The sequence below is a fragment of the Miniopterus schreibersii genome, assembly GCF_964146895.1.
Source record: "Miniopterus schreibersii genome assembly, chromosome: 5".
Classification (NCBI taxonomy): Eukaryota; Metazoa; Chordata; class Mammalia; order Chiroptera; family Miniopteridae; genus Miniopterus; species Miniopterus schreibersii.
In genome coordinates, this window is record NC_138106.1 from 4,915,090 (window position 1) to 4,935,362 (window position 20,273).

General features: G+C 53.2%; 1 long non-coding RNA gene across 2 annotated transcripts; it reads right to left on the minus strand.

Annotated features, from left to right (window-relative positions):
• Positions 1-15,730: 15,730 nt before the first annotated feature.
• Positions 15,731-19,873, minus strand: LOC308557662. 2 transcript variants are annotated; one of them, XR_013998871.1, is made up of 3 exons: positions 17,785-19,873; positions 17,521-17,615; positions 15,731-16,519 (listed from the first exon to the last, which is right to left on the minus strand). It is a non-coding gene; the product is annotated as an uncharacterized lncRNA (long non-coding RNA). The 2 variants fall into 2 exon arrangements; XR_013998872.1 differs by having other exon boundaries at positions 15,759-16,519; positions 17,509-17,615.
• Between the last annotated feature and the right edge of the window lie 400 nt (positions 19,874-20,273).

Here is a 20,273-nt window from a genome sequence, read left to right on the forward strand (position 1 = left end):
GTTCTGAGCATTACATGAAGGTCTCATTAGTTCTGCGGAGGAAGCTTCCAAATAGGGTCACAAAGACTCATCTTGGCTGAGGGTCCAGAAGTCTGAGTCCCTTGTATTTGAAACACTAAACGCTCTCCCAGGAGGGAGCTCCAAGCCGGCGCCCGCATCCCGTTGCTAGGCCTTCTGCTCTCGGTAGATTAAGCTCTGAGCCGATCAGCTGCTGCGTTTGCGTGGTTAATGGCAAAGTGGCACATGCCAGGACAACAAATACCAAAGAGAGGACCTGGAGACAACGGCGCCGTTAGGGGGCTCAGCGCCAGTCACCGGGAAGGCCGCGCCCTTTACAGAAAACCGGGAGAGCAGGGCCCGCTCACCGACTGCTGAGTGGAGGTTAGGAAAAGTTTCAGTAAGAAAAGAGTACATTTTAAAGCTGTAATGGAATAGTCAAGAAAATAAAATTTAATTAGCCCTAACAGAATAAATAGAAACTCTTATAATTTAGGTAAATCTGAATGTTTAAGAACGTGAGGTGAGCCTCTGTTAGGATATCCTACTGTATCATCTCTCAGAACGTTTCGCTCCTATAATGTGTGGCCATCGCTGTGAAGCATGGAGGCAAAACCAAGGATAGGGGTGCATTTTAAAACTGGAAATGGGTGCTGTGCACCGTTTCCTCTCAACTTCAGAACCGCCCTAGGAAGTAGGTCCCTTATCCGCGTGGCACAGAAGGAGAAACTGAGGGTCAGCGAGGCCGCACCGCCAGTGAGGGGGAGAGTCAGCCCCGAAGGCTGAGTCCTGCACGCTCCACTCCACGCCCTGTCTGGCCACGGCGCCCACCAGCAGGACATCCAGCCACCACCCCCACCCCGGGGGGGAAGCAGAGCCAAGACATTTTACCAGCTGGGCACTCATGCTAATGGGGAATTCTCCATCAACTGTCATCACACACACACTTTCTCTTTATACTAAAACTCATACAATAAAAAGACAAAACGCAAAAATGACAGTCTGTTTCTAGCTCGGTTCTCCCTCAAACTCCCTTTCCCACAGGCACAAGAAGGATGTGTGTGTGTGCGTAATTTAATCTCCAGTGAGGTCTCTTCCTCCAGTTTTTACAAAGACATATTTACTTTTCTACATGATCAGCGCAGGGATTTTCCACGTCTGCCTTTTTCACGTAAACACTTTGAAGAGAAAGTAACTATGCAACGCAACCCAGCGGGGAGGGGATGTCCCCCAGGACTTCATGTCTGTCACCTCCAGGGTGCGCTTGGCCACAGGTGCATCCAGTAAAGATCCCTGGGTTCACTCGGTGTCCAAGAGCTTGGAGACCAGGGGCAGCCGCCATGGTGCAGTGCTGGACTTAAGGACACACATACACACACTCACACTCAAGCGTGCACACAGACACACTCACACTCTCATACGTATACATATTACAGGCACATTCACACGTCCACATTCATGCATGCTCACGCTAATGTGTCCACTCACACACCTTCGCTCACATAAGCACACTCATGCACATCTGTACTCTCACACTGAAGTCTGCATGTATATGTGCCGATGCTCTCACACGTGTCTACTCACACACTTTCACGTGTAGGAAGGTGCATGCTGGCACACATGCTTGAACACTCACGCATGCACATGCATACTCGCATACTCACGTGGGTATGTACCTGCAGATGCACACACGCTGGCACGCTCACATAGATGCACAAGCACACGGGATGAGCATGCTCCCTGTCCCTGGAACCAGTGTCTCTGTGGATGTGAAAAAATCTGCTCCCACCTCAGAAAACCGCTCACCAAGGTGGAAGAGAGAGCATTTTATGATTGAATGAGCGTCAGAACCAGAACACAATGGGCGCCACAGGCAATCCACCAGGAGACGACATAGAGGGACTCTCACCTCCTCTGTAACCGAGAAGATGCAGCCCATTACATCGGGTTCTCAAAATAAATAATGACTGGTCCCCAAGTAAGAGGACTTTCAAGCACTACTGGTCACACACAGTTCACCCTAAACTCACCCCACAACAGGGGTGACCATCTGTTCACAAATTGGCTTTATCTAGAGGAAAAATAAACTTCTCACCTCTTTATGGCAGGTCCTTTTGTAAATTAAAGCAAGAGGCCCACCCAGGCCAGGTTCTCATCCTCCCACAGAGACCGGAGGGTGGGGCCCATCTCTCTCGATCTTTGCATCAGAAAGAGATGCTCCCAGGCCCTGGAGAAAGACGTGTTGGGTCACCAAGCCAAGAAATGCCAATCTAGTCTCCAAAAGGATTTATGTACATTTCAAAGAGAAGAGCAAGTCCTTCAGTTACAAGTTTTCTGAAGTATGTGCTCAAAGAGAAAGGAGGGGAGGGAAACCTCTCCCCTGATTTTCCACGGGGAGACTTAGGCCTCATGTTTTCAATTTGATCTGTCCTTGTAGAGTGAAGGGCAGGGTGCAGTCTGCTGTGGCTCAGGACCCACAACAGACAAGTCTGGACCCGATGGCTTGCCAGGCCCTTCCCACTCAGCTTCTGAGCATTACAGGTGAGTTTTAGAGACTTAATAAGAGCACAAATACTATGCTCAGCCTCCCTAGGGCCCTCACGCACCCTGCTGGTGAGAGGCGAAGACTCACTCACCTTCCTTCGGACCCCCAGCTCTTGCTCTTCCCACCCCCCCTTTTGCCCTCTGCCCCTTTTCACCCCACAAGCCCCCTCCCCAGTTGCAGCAGAGTTTACTTGGGGTGAATGGTGAGAGGCACTCGGTACACGCGGGATCTGTGGGTGGACACTCACCTTAGCCCACTCAGGAAGTGTACATATTGTGGACAAACGGGCCATATCCTAAACCTAAAAAGCTCAGAGCAGGCCTGCTGGTGGCCTTGCAAACTCAGAGACCTAAAATAACCACACTAAATAAATAAATAAATAAATAAATTAAATAAAATAACCACAAAGGGTGGTCTGAAATTAAAACTTTTTAACTAGAAGCAGTCTGGTGGGTAGTCATGCCCTAAGGCAGTATTTTGCCCTAACAGAGGTTAATTTTCACCTTAACTAAGCCAGTCGCTTGCCTTTTGCATCTGAGATAACATACCTGATTAACACAGGACTTTGCAAAACAAAGTCATTTCCCCTTTTTCCGGACCCTCAAAGCACGGGGCGAAGACCAGGTATCCTCTCATTGTTATTGATATCTTGTTAACTATCCGGTACCCACCCACGTAAAAGAAGTCTGTGTCTATCGTTTTACTTTTTACCCAGTCCCCGAGGTTTCCCTGCTTGGCTTTCTCCCACCTCCCTAATCTATCACAATGGATTTTGTGTAACCCACTTACGTCTCCCCCTTTGATTGTGACGTATAAAGCGAGGTGCAAAACTGCCATTCCCCGGAGCATGATCTCAACCCGTTAAGGTACTGGCTCCCGGCAGCTGTCCATAGTTTGGCTCAAATAAATTCACAAAAATTCTTCACAGTTTTGAATGTTTTCTTACGTTAATATTACCAACCTAAATAACACAGCCAGTGTCCGTGCCTACCTGGCTCGGGGTTTCTGCAGCTTGCAGAGCCTGAGGGAGGCTTCCAGAATCATCCCCAATGGTGACTGATACCTCAGATCCCTTGGCTTTCCCACCCAGGGCCCAGCCCACGGTCTCTGCCAGCCTTCCTAGGAAGTCCCTGCCTTTGATCTGATGGGTCCCTAACACCTTCATCCCACTAAGAAAGTGCCTTTCCCTCCTCTGGCAAGAGGCAGCTGTGCTGGGGTTGGCTGTTTTATCTCAGCCACATCTGGGTGGCCGCCCTGATTGCTGGCTGGCTGCTGGCCCCGCACAGCCCTGCCGGATTCCTTGCAAATGTTCCCTGCTTCCACCCTCGAATTGTTCCAAGTTCTCTGTTTCTTCTTCTGTCTGCAGTGAGTGGATTTTAGAGAGCCCAGTTTTTGTCCTGGCTGTGTGGTGGGTAATTAGACAGACCTGAGCAGAGCAAGGACAATGGGCCAGGTACAGGAGATCACCAGAGTGGAAAGCTCCAGGTGCCTAGCAATGGACAATTGTAGAATAGGGTGGGACCTCGGCCCCAGGCTGGCCTTTCCTCCCCTTGCATATCGCTAGTCATGCAGTTTGGACGCCCTGGCATTTCCCCCTAGAGATAACATCTAGGCCTCAGTTGTGTTTCAGCTCCAGGCCCAGAAAAGCAACGAAACCAGCCACAGCTGACCTCAGGACCAGCTGCACTGGATAATGACCCCCTGTCCTGGCACCGACCAATCAATCAGTGGGGACCACAGCCCTGAAAGGACACACCTGGAAAGCTGCTGAATAGTCTATTGAGATCATCCCCTGGGACCGCCCCTAAACTCTCCACCCTGAAAACCATTAGGATGGAGGACCCAGTGTTCTCCTTCCTGGGAGCAGCCCCTCCCGTTCTCTTTCCGTTTCCCTCGGCTTCTCTCCCCTTCCCCCCAGGCACGTTACTATTAGCTTCCACTCCCAAGCACCAAGGGCCCTTCTGTTGCCTCTATAACTTGTTTCCTAAGCCCATTTCTTCTAGGAATTGCTTCTTCTACTTCTATAATTTTATAAGTAAATGTTCTCTTACGTACAGTTTGGGTCTTGACTCTGAATTCTTTCTTAGCCAGAACTCAAGTACCAAGGTTGCTGAACCCAAGTCCGGTCTGACTCCACCAGACTAACACCAGAGCCATTCCCACCGCCTACAACACCAGCCTTAGCAAGACTGAGGGGGTAATGCCAGAACTCCCGGCACCAGGGTGTCCAGTGCCCCAACCCAGACCCTGCCTTCTCTGCCTCCGCCTGTCACAGACTGAAAGTTTGTGTCCTCTCAAAATCCACAGGTTGAAGCCCTAAGCCCCCCAGAGTGGGTATATCAGGGGTAAGGAAGTTATTGAGGTTAAATGAAGTCATAAGGGTGGGGCCCCAGTCTGATAGGATTGGTGCTCTCATCAGAAGCGACACCAGAGCCCTCCTCTCCTTCATTCACTCTCATCCACTCTCTCTCTCTCTGCCATGTGGGGACTCAGTAAGAAGGTGACCATATAAAATGTAAGAGGAACCCTCACCAGAAACTGACCATACTGGCACCTTGATCTTGGACTTCCATCCTCAGAACTGTGAACAAGTTTATGTTGTTTAAGTCACGCAGTCTGTGGCATTTTGTTAGGGTGGTCCCAGCTGACTAAGACGTTGTCATTTGAGGAGATAGCGAGGAGGTTGGTGGCAGTAGGCATGGAGCACTATCAGTCTTCTTGGTTTTCCGGGACCGGGTCAGAAATGAGCTCAGAGCCTCTTGGGTGAAGGACAAGGCTCCCAAGGTCAAAGCCAGAGCCGGCCTTGCAAGGTGCCTGTGTAGGATTTTGCCCTGCAGACAAGTGGAAATAAAACAGGGCAAGAGAAGGGGCTACCTGGCCCCCCGAGGATCTGCATCACACCCACGGAGCTCTCCCTGCAAGCAGGTTTCAAGGGTCCATGTCCCCAGCACCCCCAGGCTGACACAGGAAGCTGCTGGGGACGTGTGTGTGAGGTCAGAGCGCAGGAGAAAGTCCCGCCGCCGCTTCTTGTTCAGGAAGAAGCTGCCTTCTCTCGGGCACATCCAGCCCTGGTGGTTTCAGCTTCTGAAACAGCTCAGATGAGAGGCAGGAAACAGGAAGTGAGAGTGGAGGAGGGGTGGTGGGGGCCAGAGAAGTCACATTTTACAAGAAAGCAGAGGAAAGGAGAAAAACCATCAGCACAAACTGGTCTTTTCTTGTGTGTCCGGTCTTCTCCTTTCCAGTCTGTTTGCAGGGCCTGCTCTCTGCCTGCTTACTCATCAGTTCCACAGACATTCCCACGTGCCCTCCAGGGCCTTTGCAAATGCAACTTAGTTAAGATGAGGTTATCCCGGCCCTAAATCCAATACGACCGGGATCCTTATACGGGGGAAGTTCGGATACAGTCACAGAGAGAAGGCACGTGGAGGTCAGACAGATTGGAGTGGTAACAGCTACTGGCCAAGGGATGCCAAGGAGTTCCGGCCACCACACAGGGGACAGCGGCCCCGGCAACACCTGGATCTTAGACTTCTGGCCTCCAGACTGTGAGAGAACAGATTTCTGTTGTTTTAAGCCACCAGTGTGTGGTGCTTTGTTACAGCAGCCCTGGGGATCTGAGAAAGTGCAATGGACAAGGCTGACATTAAACCTAATTTCACAGCTGATTATGTCATGACAATAGGGTCCATGGATAAAAGCTGGGACCTGAAGGGAGAGGGCACAGCCTACAAAGGCTCTGGGGCCAGGAGCTTGGTTCCTCCAACAAACTAGTGGAGCCGAGAGACCCTGAGGCTCAGAGAGGGCAAGGTGTGGCCCCACCCTTCGCATCTCGCCACCCTTCCAGCCCTGGCTCAGGACAGCGGGGCATCTGAGGGCCAAGTCTCTCTTGAAGTGGGCACTGAGACAGAGTGCCAGTGAAAGTGGGCCCGGTCACCTCTGGTACCTGACCCCTCAGGGATATGTGATGGGGCCTCTGGGTTGCTCAGGGCCCGTACGCAGAAGAAGACTTCAATTGCAGCAGGAGGTATTTGGGTCAGATAATGAGGGCTGTTAAGGGCTGGAATGCCTTATCTAGAGCGCTGTGACGAGGAGAAGCTGGCATTGGGTGAAGCTGCCAGAGGCAGGTGGGGCTCCCACCCACACCCCATCCAGCCTCCGTGACTGCGATCACAGCTTCATGAGTGGGTGGCTTCAGCCAAGGGTGCACAGGCGCTCAGCTCCAGGAAAGAGAATATGGAGCGGGAGGGACCCACTGGCGCTGGGAGGAGCAGGAACCCTCTGTGGGCCTTGGGCTCCACCACAGGGCCATCAGCACTCACGCTCTGAGCAGCCTTGGTAGGCACCTGGGCAGTGTCCTCACCCGCAAACTGGGAACAAACACCTGCCTGGGGCGGGGATGGGGGTGGGGGCGCTATGGGCTCGCTCACAACTTGTGCTTCACCGAGGCCATGTCCTTGCTTCCTCCTTATGAAGACCAAGTATAAGCGTGACCATGAGATGACCTGTGTGCAGGGAAGGGCTGTGCAATGCCAACTGGAGTCAGAGGCCAGGGTCAGGTATCACAACTGGGCCTGGGCCTGGGCCTGGCCTGAGGGGCTAATGCTTAGGAAGGACAAGAGGGCCATCCCATCAGGGTTGGACCAACAGGGAAATAAATATTGGTCCAATCAGCACCGGCTCAAATACTAACTCATCCCTGTGACTTCCTGCCCTCGCCCAGCCCCAGCCCTCTGCCCTCTGACATCTTTGGCCCCTTTATGTTCATGTCCATGTGAGCAAAGGGCTTCTCTTCCCTCATAGACACTGGGCAACACAACAGGAGGAATCGTGGCTAAGCTGCCCCGCCTGGTACCAAGTCCAGTGTCTGGCACATCTACTGTATGGCCTTCGGCAGCCCTCATGCCCATTAGGAGGTCACCAAGACAAGAGGGCAGAAGACAGGACTCCGTGCCGGCCTCCCCGGCCCTCTGCCTAGGACTCCCGATTTTCTGGTAAGTAGAAGGCCTCCCAGAACCACAGCCACACTTCCCAGAATAAACACGAACCATCAGGAAAGTGCTTCACTCTGGTGTTGCAGGCTCGGCTGGCTGCACCCCCTTTCCCTCCGAGATCACGAACGGGGAAAATTACTCTTTCTGCAGCTTTCTCCACTGGCTTCTTGGCGAGGGAATCCAAGCCTGACTGGAAGTCTTCCCAGATGAGAAATGGATGCCTAGGGGCACACTTGGTCTTAGGAGTATATTTACTTTTATTATGGTTATATATTTAAAATTTTTATAGGGGCAGCGGTCCCCTCTAAATCAGACCATTTTCCAAATCATGGACCAAGGAAAGACTGAGCATCGCAGTGCAGGACGAAGGGCGGCTGGGAAGTGGGCCTTTCCCCTTCCTCGCCGGCTCCCCTGACTCTCCAGATGTGCAGACCTGCCAGCGGCGACGAGAGAGCCCTGGCGCGGGGTGGGCACGCAAGGGGGCTCTTCCTGGCGAGCAAGAAGACCCGATGGAGAACCGCGGCTGGGCATCCAGGCCCCTGACGGCAGCACAACACAATGCTTGGAATGTCTCCCTGGCTGGTGAAGTCGTGGGGACCATTTTTCCATTGCAGAAGGAAAAAGACGATGAGGGCTTCCAGCTCCGCTTCAGGGAGCTGCTGAACGAGTTAGGGAGAAACCGTACACACAACACCTGGGGCCACTGCCTCGTGTGAGCGTGCCAAGTGTTAGACGAGAGAAGGGACCAGTCGGGGGCACCCTGAGGGGAAGAGATGCAGGCAAGGGTGGCAGTTGCAGTAGGTTGGAGAGTGTCTCCCCAGAATTCATGTCCACCTGGAGAGTCTCCCCAGAATTCATGTCCACCCGAAGAGTGTCTCTCCAGAGTTCATGTCCACCCGGAAACTCAGACTGTGACTGTATCTGGAAATAAGGCCTTTGCAGATGTGATTAAGGTGAGGCCAAGAATGGGATCCTCCTGGATCAGGCTGAGCCCTGAATCCTTGAGAAGCAGAAGAAGACACAGAAAGGAGGCAGACACCGGAGTGATGCAGCCACAAGCCAAGGAGAGCCAAGGACACCCGCACCACCAGGAGCTGGAGGAGGCGGGAAGGATTGTCCCCTGGAGCCTTCGGAGGGAGTGAGGCCCTACCCACACCTTGATTTCAGACTTCTGGCCTCCAGATCTGCAGGGGAATAAGTTTCTCGTGTTTTAAGCCACAAATTTTGTAGTGATTTGTTAACAGCAGCCACAGGACACTACTGCAAATGGAAAGGGCAGAAAGAACCCCATGGGACTCAGGTGGGTCCTTGCCCAAGTCTTTGCTTGTCCTTCCTCCGAAGAGTCGAGCTGGTTTAAAGCTCACTCAGAAGCGAACCTCAGAGAAGGAAACGATTCTCCTGCCGGGTTCCGTTTGCTCACAGAGAAGATGATGCCTCTGGGTGCTAAATTTGACAGGAAACGTTTAAGTGATTTGCCCCAAGATTTCCCAAACTATTTTAAGAAAATTAGGTGAGGAAACTGTCGGGCAGGCCCGAGGTATCCTGAAAGCAAGCCCTGGCTCGACGTCCCAGCCTAGCTGTCTCTCCCTCCCTGGCCTGTGAGCCAAACAGAACTGCACTTGGTCCAAAAGTGCCCAGAGAAAGGCCCCGTGGCCAGGGGACAGGACCGGCCCGGGGCCAGGTCTGGCTGTGCCACAACCCGAGGGACTTAAACCAGGGACACAACCACGCAGGACCTCCATGTGGGCTTGTCAACCCAGGGATTCGGCCACACCCTCCAGGGCCTTCCAGAGCGAAACCCAAAGACGCACAATAATTTCAAATTCTCCTTTTCTCAACCAACGCTTACAAACTAGAAATAAAATGGCTTCTTGTCCTCCAGTTTATGCTCTTAGAAATACCCTTTCTTAGAAAAATGGAAGAAAGCAAAAGGAAGGGAGTGTGAGGGGACAGGGAGGAGAGAGGGGGAGAGGAGGGAGAGGAGGAATCCCAGAGGGATGGGCACTGCCTGGGGTTGGGGCCACATTCTCCCTCTTCCCCTCTATTCCTCACGCGCCCCCCCCCCTTCAGTTAGTGAGTCCAGCTCTGGCCTCGGACCCCCAGAATGTTTTGCGCCTCGTGTGTTTGGAGTTCCAGCAGAGAGCACCTGAGACTCTGCCCTCGAACCTAATCTCTGCAGCTAGGAGCCTGAATGAGACCCTCCCACCTGCGACCTGAAACCCCAGAGATTAGGGAAAAGCTGGAGGGCAGAGCCCCCTCCACGCTGCATCTGCCTCCTCCCCTTGCATTCCTCCCACACAGGAATTTTTGGGGTGATGGGCCCTCCTGCTCCAGCGGCGCTCAGGCTTGCTCTGCCCTGTGCCCTGGGCAGTCCAGGATGGGTCCCTGTGCCCAGGCAGGGCTGTGAGGCAGACACTATAGCCGCACTCCACCCTTTCTTGAGGGTCCTCCCTTCCTCCCATTCCTATCCCGCTGGCATCCTCTTGCCCATCCAGGCTCACAACCCCTAGCTGCCCACACCACTCACTCTGCCCCCAGGGAGCCAGGTCTACCCACGCGCAGATGTGACGCGGGGTGAGGGCACAGCAAGGTGGGGCCCAACTTCTGCTGCCTATCACGCCGTCCCCCAGTCTGCCCCTGGGCGCCCGCTCCGCCCTGGCTGCCCGCTCCACTCTAGCTACCGCCAGCTGAAATTCGGATTTTCCTGGATCTGTAGGCCCCACCACTGATCAGTGGGCATCTCTGCAGGAAGTGAAAGCGGTGACGGACCGTGGACACATAGGAGGGGCAGGGCCCGGGAAGAGCAGGTCTGGTGCCCGCATCCAAGAAGAGCCCCCTCGGAGAAGAACGGGGGCAGGCCTGACGGCCGGTGGCAAGCGCTGGAAGGCCTGTCATGGGAAAGAAGCACACATTCGTTGGCAGAAAGCTGAAACCTAGAATAAGGAATGACGACTGGAGGTTATCCCAGGGGGGCTCTGGTCATAATTACAGCCGGGCGGTGATGGCGTCTCTGTGGCGAGAAGAACTCAGACCGTGGTTGATTCTGAAGGATGAGCTTGGGTTCTGTTTGGGAAGGAACTTTAGGGAACTTTCTGGGGTCTGGTGGCCTTCTGTACCTTGATGAGGTTTACATGTTCGTCCAAACGCGGTGGGTGGGTGCTTAACATTTCTGCTTTCCACTGTATCTAAGTTTTTACCTCGAAAAACAAAAGGGCACGAACAAATGTTGACGTCTAAGCGATGCTGTGCGTGGTGAAGTATTTAGGGTGACAGGCATGGATGTCGCAGGTGACTTTGAAATTCATCAAAAAAGAGAAAGCAGGGGTTGAAGGATGCGGGTAAACAGATGGGCAGATACATGATAAAATGAATATAGAAAATGTTAATTGTAGAATCCAGGGTGTTCATCCTCACAGTTTTTCCAACTTTTCTGCATGTTTAAAATTTTTCGTAATGCATGTTGGGGGGGCTGGCTCCTGGGAAGCCCTTGCTCCCCGGATCCCTGACACAGCCCCCCTCGGCAGCTACAGAGGGTCTTCCGTCTCCTCTGGGGTGGGACTCTGTCCTGTTGACTGGGAGCCTGTTAAGATCCTGCTTTTGTGTCCTTGACTTTGTGTATCCTTAAAACAACCGCAAACGTTGAGAGGAAAAGGTGTCAGCGCTCATTTCCTGACAGAAAATGGGGATGCAGACTCAGTCATCCGATTTCAGCCTCCTACTCTGACTCAACAGGGAATCGGGTGCTTTTTACAGAAACACGCTCAAGGCGGTGACTTCTCGAAGCTGTCAGCTGCTCATCAGCACGGGGACAGCGCCTGGAAGATCAGGGCAGCATGCAGAAGGTCGTGCGGCCGCTCGCCAGCTGCCCGGGAGCTCTGCTGCAAACAATTTCTGTTCACACAGCACCCTGACAGCTGCCTGTGACCAGGTCCCACCGTGGCGACCTCCGAGGTGGTGACCTTTGGGTGGATGACCTCCGAGGTGGTGACCTCTGGGTGGATGACCTCCAAGATGGTGAGCTCTAAGGTGGTGACCTCAAAAGTGATAACCTCTAGAGTGGTGACCTCTAAGGTTGAAACCTCCGAGGTGGCCTCTGAAACCGCCTGGCTCTGCCCCTTACCACTGAGTCAACTTGGACAAACTTTCTACACATATGAGCTTCATCTTCCTCTCCTGCAATGAGAGCAGGTTTTCCAGAAATGTTTGTTTTTATGAACACTATTAAAGCACATTTAAGAAGGTAAGACCACCTCCAACACCCCATGTTGAAAAGTCAAATGTGTGACCCAAGCCAGGTTTAGTTAACTTGCAATGTCTCCTAGTCACCCTAGTCTTGGGCATCTTGCTGTTAGGCAAAAAGTGTTATACATGTTAAAATGTTATTTTGTGAGTTTTGTTTTTGTTTTTTAGGTTAAAGGCTGGCTAAAAACGTATCTTCATTTTGCTCGTGGTTCTCAGCACGTCTCACCTGCTGGCGGCTGGGACGCAGGGCGTCTTAACCTGAATCGGTCAGGAGGCTCAGGGCTGAACCCCTTGCTCGCTGGGGACCTGGAGAGTGTGGCCAAAAGCAATCTCGCCATCGCCTCCCCTGCCCCTTATCTGCACCACACAGGCCCACGAAGATAAAGCCGCCACAAAGGGCTTTGAGGTTGGGGTGGCTGACACCGTAATGGACAAAGGATGACTTAAAATTCAGTTATGGAGAAACAGGCTGATCCAGTTGAAACCTGGCCACTCGCTGTTTTAATTTAACTGGGAACTTCTTGTTCCTTCACGGTTAGGGCAAAATTTGTAATTAAATTTAAGGGCAAAGAGCATGGCCAGAAATCTGCCTTTTAACACAAAAACAGCATCTAATAGAACCAGGTGACCGCTGAGGTTTAAAAACAGAACCAGGTGCTACCGTCCAAATAAGAGACTCCGGACAGGCCAGGGTCAGGACCACGGCTTCAGAAACCGCCAGCAGGAAGACAGGCCCCCGTGCCCCGTGCTCCCCGATGTCAGCCACGCGAGGTTTTCCCGGGTTGATTTTTTAAGATTTAATTTTGTCTGCTGGTGGGTGGAAAAGATCTGTGGCTCCCAGGTCTTGAAGTGAAAGCAACATTTATGCCATTGGCTCCTGTTCACACTTTACTGGAGAAAGTGAAAAGAACGCTTTCCCTCTATGTCATCCTGACAACCGAGAGTATTGTGCGGTCTCAGAGAGGGTCCTGAACTGGAGGAAAGCACCAGAAAGGGCACCAGACGCATATAAACCACCAAGACGTCTAGCGCATTGGTCCGACTCCATCACTGCCACTCATCAGCAGCGGCTACATCTGCCCCCGCCCCCCACCCAAAAATGTGTCCCTCTGTTCCCCAAAGGAAGTCATCTCCGGACACGTCATTATTTGGAAGTTTTCCAAAGCTTCCAGACCTTTTCAGTGGAATAGAAACAGGCAAAGAGAGCTCCCCGTGTTCATCCTGGGGAAGGAACTTGTGAGGACCGTGACAACGGGCCAGCAGCGTTGATCCGCCAGGAGGACGCCACACGAACCTGTCCCATTTCATGCCATCCTTTCCCCGAGCAATATCTACCATTTTTTATTTGCTCACTTGTACTGACAGTGGAAGTGGTAACTGAACATTCTCAGATATTCACAGTAAATGTTACCTGGGCCTACATGTCTTTAACTTTTAAAAAGGGTGTTACATTTGAATATGGACAGTGGGCTAGAGGCAAGGATGCAGTCATGTCGTTTCCTGATTTTGATAAATGTACTCTGGTGATAGGAGGGCATGTAGTACATGTGAAATGAAAATATATGCATAGATATTAGGTATACATTGAAAAAATGTTATATATTTACATGAAAGGATATAGAGAGAGACAGTGTCTTAGTCCACTTAGGCGGCTCTAACAGGACACCATAGACAGGCTCACGAGCAAGGGCGGTTTATTTCCATGGTCCTGAGGGCTGGGAGTCCAGGTCGAGGCTCTGGCAGGTTCTGCGCCTGCCGAGGCCCCACTTTCCGGTTCGCAGGCCGCTGTCCTCTCACTGTGCCCTCGCGGCCCTGCGAGCTCTCTGCTCCCCCGCACTTCGCCTCCCCACAGCCCGGCACCTTGCATGGCGCGGGGTCAAAAAGCACAATCCTGTAGCTGGGGTGGTGGATCTGACATCAATCTGCCCTCGGCTGCCAACCAGTGACCTCACACCTGGCTTCTGTCTGCGCTTTGTGGTAATGACCTAAAGCTGGAGTGGGGCGTCTCCGCTTCAAGACAGGGCACATTGCTGAAAAATATAATACGGTGGCGATGACTTCAGCATCTTAAAATACATTTCATTTGGCCACAGCAACGTCCCTAAGGTCTAGTACTGTATCTCGATATCGCTTTACTTACCTTCTGAGTCCTACAATGCACGAGAGGCGCCTTTCAGATGGGTAAGAAGGGGTGAGAATGTCTCCCCCACGTTCCCCCCCCCCCCCCCCCGGCTGCACAGTCACGCTGGACTTAGCACGATGAGGTCATCCGCCTCCCCGGCAGACGTGGAAACCAACGGCTCCCAACTGTTTGGACTAGAGATGCTTGAACCCAATTTTGGTTTCCCAGAATTCTTCCCCCCTCTCTTCCAGCACGGCCACTGGTGAACCAAATAGTATTTTTTTTCACTGAGACACATTTTGAGTAAATACAGCCATGAAAGATTCCATCGTGCTTCAAATAAACATGGAAAAGTCAGTCACCAGTTCCTGCCTTATTGTTTCAAAAACAAGTTTTAAACCCCGCCTCGGCCCAGAATCTGCTGAATGGCCTTTTTCCTTTGCAAACTGGGGCACAGAGAGAAGACAAGTCATACATGATGATCTTTGTCCTAACGTGATGCTCAGTTGAGGAGGCAGATGTTCCTTCTGGAGCCACCGGTCCTGTCCCTTGGAGCCACCTGTCTGGCCCCTGGTGGGGAGATGGGTGGACGCTGGGCGCAGGTCAGGCTCGGTTCCGGGGGAATGAGCAGAAAGCTCCTGAGATAAGCTCCTGGACGTGCCGGGCAGCTGGCCTCGTGCGGCTTAGGCAAAACTGGATGTGGGGACTGCGTTAGTGTTGAAATTTAAGGGTCCCCACCCTACCTAAAGTCACCCGGCAAGTCCAGGGACCTTGCTAATGGAGCTACCTGTGAATCCTTTGGGAAGCAGAGGCAGGAATGGGGACTATTGCCTAAACATAATCACGATCTACACAGAAAGCACACACCTCCAACTGCACTTGATATTCTGTGGCTCACTTATCTGTTATTTTCTTCCGTTCCTGTGGAAAGGGCCACTGCTGAGCCTAAGGGAAACCCATGGTGCTATTCATTCATTTATTCATTCATCCATCACTATGTCGAGGTCACTGCCCCACCTGCTCCCCAGCCAGGCCACGCCACCCTGAGTCTCCAGGTGGCATGTGGGAGGTGTTCAGGGAGGAGAAATCGGGGCCACTGTAGCCTCGGCCACCGGGCAAGCCTGCATTCAAACACAAATCGTCAGGACACCTGGGCTGTACTCTGCCGAATTCCGATAATGAAGAGGAGTTGGCTGCATTAGAAAACTCCCATTTTCAAAGTGAACAAAGCTGACTGAATTCTCAGCCCTCCCACCTGCCAGGCAGACCCAGCTCTGGGTAGCGGACTCCAGGGGCCACCGGACTTAGCTGATCCGACACAGATGGCAGGAAAGGGGAAATTCCCAAGGTGGGCGCAGGGGTGGCCCTGGGGAGGGTGGTAAAAGCAAGAACACTTGGGATCCACACACAGGTCTTGAAAGTCTGAAGGTGGGAACATTCGTAGATGCCCACAGGCACCTGCTTTCTGCCTCTGCGTGTTTTATCGGTTTCAGATCTCACCCAGCCGACTGCAATGGAGGGAAAAGTCAGTTCCCAGCAGGAAGATCAGGGCTGATGTCCGGTGCAGGCACAGCCCACCTGATGGGGTCTCAAAATGCATTAGGGGCCCAGCTGGCGTGGCTCAGTGGTCGAGCGTCGACCCATGAACCAGGAGATCGCAGTTCAATTCCAGGTCAGGGCACATGCCCAGGTTGCAGGCTCCATCCCCAGTCGGGGGCGTGCAGGAGGCAGCCGATCAATGACTCTCTCATCATTGATGTTTCTATCTCTCCCTCTCCTTTCCCTCTCTGAAATCAATAAAAACATATATATATATATTTAAGTTTATTTTTTAAATGCTTTAGGAAGGTCACCCCGCCCCAGATCCATCCCTGCTGGCCCTTCCCTCCTCCCCCTCACATGCGGATAGGGTGGCAGTCGGCAGCCTGCATCGCTCTTGCAGGGCAAGTCGATTTAGAAACAAGTTTTGAAACGCCAAGAGAACCCGGCTCCTGATGCTTCTAGTCACCCAAAGGCCACAGTGACTGCACTGGAGTCTGTGACAGAGTGAGATGTCTCACACAGCCTCGCTCCTACGGTGACAGTGGGGAACTGTAACCCCCCCCCAGTCCTTGGACACGGTTTCTGTAAGTCCTGACTGACTCCTGCGTAGCTGATCGATAAACAGCACGTTTGTATAAGAACCCGAGGGACTAATTTCAGAAGATGCGGACTCGGACCTTCAGTCCTCCCAGTTCTGGGAGGTTTGCTGGCCTTCAGCCGTAGAAGCAAGACGACATAGAACCAAGGTGACGAAGACCAGGGTGACGCGCAGCAGACATGGCTTGAGGGCTCCGGGATCCTCATCGGAACAAGCCGTGCTGGCTGCGGGCTGAGAGCCTTCGGCCCCGGCCCCGGCCCGGGTTTCTTTGCTCTGCTTCCCTGTCTCTCCGTATGAAAGCCTCCGCCCGCACTGAGCCGGGGAGACGGCTTTGTGACAGGAGTCCCCCGTCTTCTCAGGTGTCCGGCACTTTAAACCACTTTCCTTTTTACCTGCATCTGTCTCATGAGTTTGGCTTTCGTGGCGACAGGCAGCCGAGCCAACCTTGGTTCCGGTTACACTACGATCATATTTTTTTCATTCTAAAAAAAAAAAAATGATGTTCCCTTAGTTTGTTTTGCAACTAAATGGGCATAACACACCCTTACCAATTTTCCAAGGAAATGGACCTTAGTCTGTTAGGAGGACTCTCACTCATGCTGAGTTTGGCTTCTCTCGTAACAGGCCCTAAGAAGAGGGTCTGTGCGCAAACCTTCCGTTTGGGTGGGGGTCCTGGGACCGCACCGGGGAGGTTGGGGGACAGGGACTCTAGTGAGAGGGTCAGTCCTCTGGGGCGCCACTGAGCGACCAGGCAGCACACACCGCAGACTTGCCCCATGGAGTCAGGAGGGAGCTGAGGCTCTTTTCCAACTCCTGACTGTTGGAGGTCACTCCGGCCTGGGACCTTGATTCCCTGGCCTTTAGCCTGTCCCGTGAGCAGGACAAGCTCATGCCTCAGTCCAGACAATGTCCTTGTCCTCGGCAGAGAGACACAGGCCAAACCCCAGGGGTGTGCACTGCATTCCCACCGAGCGCCACGGACCCCTGCAGGAGGGGACGGGGGGGGGGGGGGGGGGGCATCTGGGGCGGGAGAGCCTCCAAGGGGAGGGGCGATGCTTGGTTTTGTCCTTTGCAAACTGCAGAGCTTTCATTTGCATGTGAGTTTATAGAATTTGGGCTCTGCTATCAGTCCCATCAGGGCCCTCCAGAAAGGCTTGCCTTCTCTCTATTTTGTTCCTCTCTTTCCCACCCCACCCCCCATTCCCACCTCTGGTGGCCTGTGCCTGCGACAGGTGCACGTGTGTCCAAAGAGGAACCACGGCTCCATAACCCCTGTAACTCCCCGCTTCTCCGGACTCGCTCCCTGCCTTAAAGGACCCCACAGTCCACCAGTTGTTCACGCTGGAGACGGGGGTCACCGTGATGCTCCCGTGGCCTCACCCCTCACTTCCCATCAGCCTCGGTTCAGGGAAACTCGGCCTCCTGACTCCTCTCCTGACCCAGCCCGTCCTGCCCCTGCCATCACTCTGACCTGAGCTACTACCTTCTCTGCTCTGGATGTGAGCAGCCGCTTGCCCATGTTCGCTGTCCCCATAGTCCACGCCGGGCACAGCGGCTCCAAACGCTTCATTCTCCGACCTGGCGTCCATAAGTAGTTCCCGAGTGAATAAATGAGTGAGTGAATGAGTGCTGTTCCTTTCGAGCATATTTGCAGTCCTCCACCTCACACACACACACACACACACACACACACACACTCCCCTTCCCTGCCACTCCCCTTCCAACCCTTAGCCTAAATGTCACTTACCTATAATAGATGCTTTCTGTGGCTCTGAGGCTGCACGAGGTCCAGTTGCAACGACCCAGACGTTCTCATTATATTCTTTATCGCAGCGGAATGAAAGGTTTGTATCATTTCATATTTGGTAATCACCTGTCTTCTTCATGAGACCGTGAACTCCCCGGAGGCCAGAACAAGCTCAGCCTCCCGGTACCGAGCAGGTGGTCAGCGGCCCATCTGGTGAGCGGTGCGCAAACGAGTCGCATTGGATTTGAGGCAGTGATGCCGCCTATCATCTGGCACTCACTGGACTTGGGTGTTCAAATAAGCTGAGAGGTCAGAGCAACTGTCAGGTGGGAAACAAGGACTTGGATGTGTCGGCTTTGGAGCCAAAGAGACAGGAGTCTGCTGGAGGCAGCTGGAGAGAGCCAAAGGCAGCTGGGTGTAGGGATCTTGGCTCCTGCTCTGTCACCCATGGGCCAGGGAGGGAGGCTTGGCCAACACATCTGCTTAGGACATAGATGACCAAGCTGAGCCTCAGTTAAGGAAACGTCCAGACTCTTTAGCCAGAATCCAGAGGCCAGACGAGCTGCCAGGGTTTGGGGCCATGATGCCCCAAGGTGTGGGGAGCCCAGGGTCTGAGGACAGGACCAGAAGACGCATGCTCAGGACAGGTAATGACAAGTCTGAGAACGCCACCAGAAGAGCTGGCGAGGCTGCACTGCGGTCAAGGCCAGTCGCCTGGCCCAAGCTCCAACCTGGCCAGTGTTGGGCAAGACTGACCCCTCTGAAAGAACTGGAAATCTGCTTGGATAAGCTTTAACAGGAGTCAGAGACACAGCCTTCGAGAACAGATACTGGGGAAGGCCAGCGCCCACCAGAACTAATAACTTTCAGGCTTTCTTACAACTCCAGTTTTTGCTCAACCTTGCCTGGGTCTATGGATCAGTTTCCTGTTGTTGCTGTGACGACGACAATAAAGTTAATCTCTTAAAACACAGATTTATTATCTTAACGTTCGGAGGGTCCGCAGTTTGAGATGAAGGTGTTCAGTGGGGCTGCATTCCTCCCGGAGTCTCTGGGAGGGGATTCATTTCCTGCCGTTTTAGCTGCTGGAGGCCGCCTGCCCTCGTGGCTCGCGGCCCCTTCCTCCACCCTCACAGCCAGCCGCACGGTGTCTCCCCTCCTCTCGGACCCCTGCGTCCATCACCACATCTCCTTCTCTGACCCTCCTGCCTCCCTCTCTCCCTTGTAAGGACCCTGTGAAAACATTCAGGACCCACCTGGAAAATCCAGGGTCATCTTCTCCTCTGAAGATCCTTAACTTACATCTCCAAAGTCCCTTTCGCCATGGAAGGGAGCATAGGTACAGGTTCTGGGGATCAGGACGTGGGCCTTCGGGGGGGGGGGGTTGTTCTGTCTACCACAGCCCTTAGGTACCTAAAAAGGGGCTTGTGTCCTCGTTCTCAAGAGAACAGAATAGAGAAAACAGTGGGGGGAAGCCTGCACCCAGCCCCGATATTGGGGAGCCTAGAGGAGGTGTGGCAGGTGAACCCAAGGGGAGGCGAGTCATCACAGCCAAAGCAGAGGCCCAAGGAGGAGGCAGCCCCAGACCAAAGAGTGGGGAGGGGACAACCGGGGGGGAGCTATGCAGAATGGAGAAAAACCCCCGTGGTTTAGCCAGCAAGGAATCTGGGTTTTCCAATTCGGATATAGGCAGGGTTTTGGAAACACGGTCTAGAAGGTCACCTCAACCTGCTGGGCTATCCTCCCTCGTGAAAGGGGGACTATCCCCTTGGAGGAGGGCCTTAGGATCCTGCCAGCATCGAGAGCGACCACGCCCATTGCCACTCTCTGAGATCCAGAATCCGTGGCTCCAGGTGGAGACAGTGAGCTGCATGCCGATGGCGGTGATTGACAGAGCTGACCGTCAGTTCAAGATGACACTTGTGGCCCTGGCCAGGCCGCTTAGTTGGTTGGAGCGTTGACAGGACAGGATGCACCAAGGTTGCAGATTCCATCCCCGGTCAGGGCACGTACAAGAAGCAACCAACCAAGTGCATAAGTAAGTGGAGCAACAAATCAATGTTTCTCTCTCTCTCTCCTCCTTCCTCTCTCTCAAAAATAAATAAAATAAAAAAAGATGAAACTTATTGGCGTGTTGACCCATGTTCCTAACCAACCTTGATGCTGAAATGTTGCATGTGTTTATATTCCTGTCACTCATTTATTCGGTTGTGCAACCCCCTAGAGCCTGGCAGAAGTTCTGCTCACAGACCTTTGATCTGCTCCGAGGGCTCTGGGCCTCTTTTGCACCATCCCCACTAGGGAGAGTTGCTGCCTCTCAGCGGCTCTCTCGAGGTGAAATGACAGCACAGGAGTTTCGCCTGGAGGGCCATGTTCTAAACTAGAGCCCAGGGGCAGGAGGCCGCGCTGGCAGGTCTGGGGAGGAGGGCTCCAACGTCAGCCTTGGACACCTGGACAGTCACCCAACTTGGCCCACTTTTATTTATGTT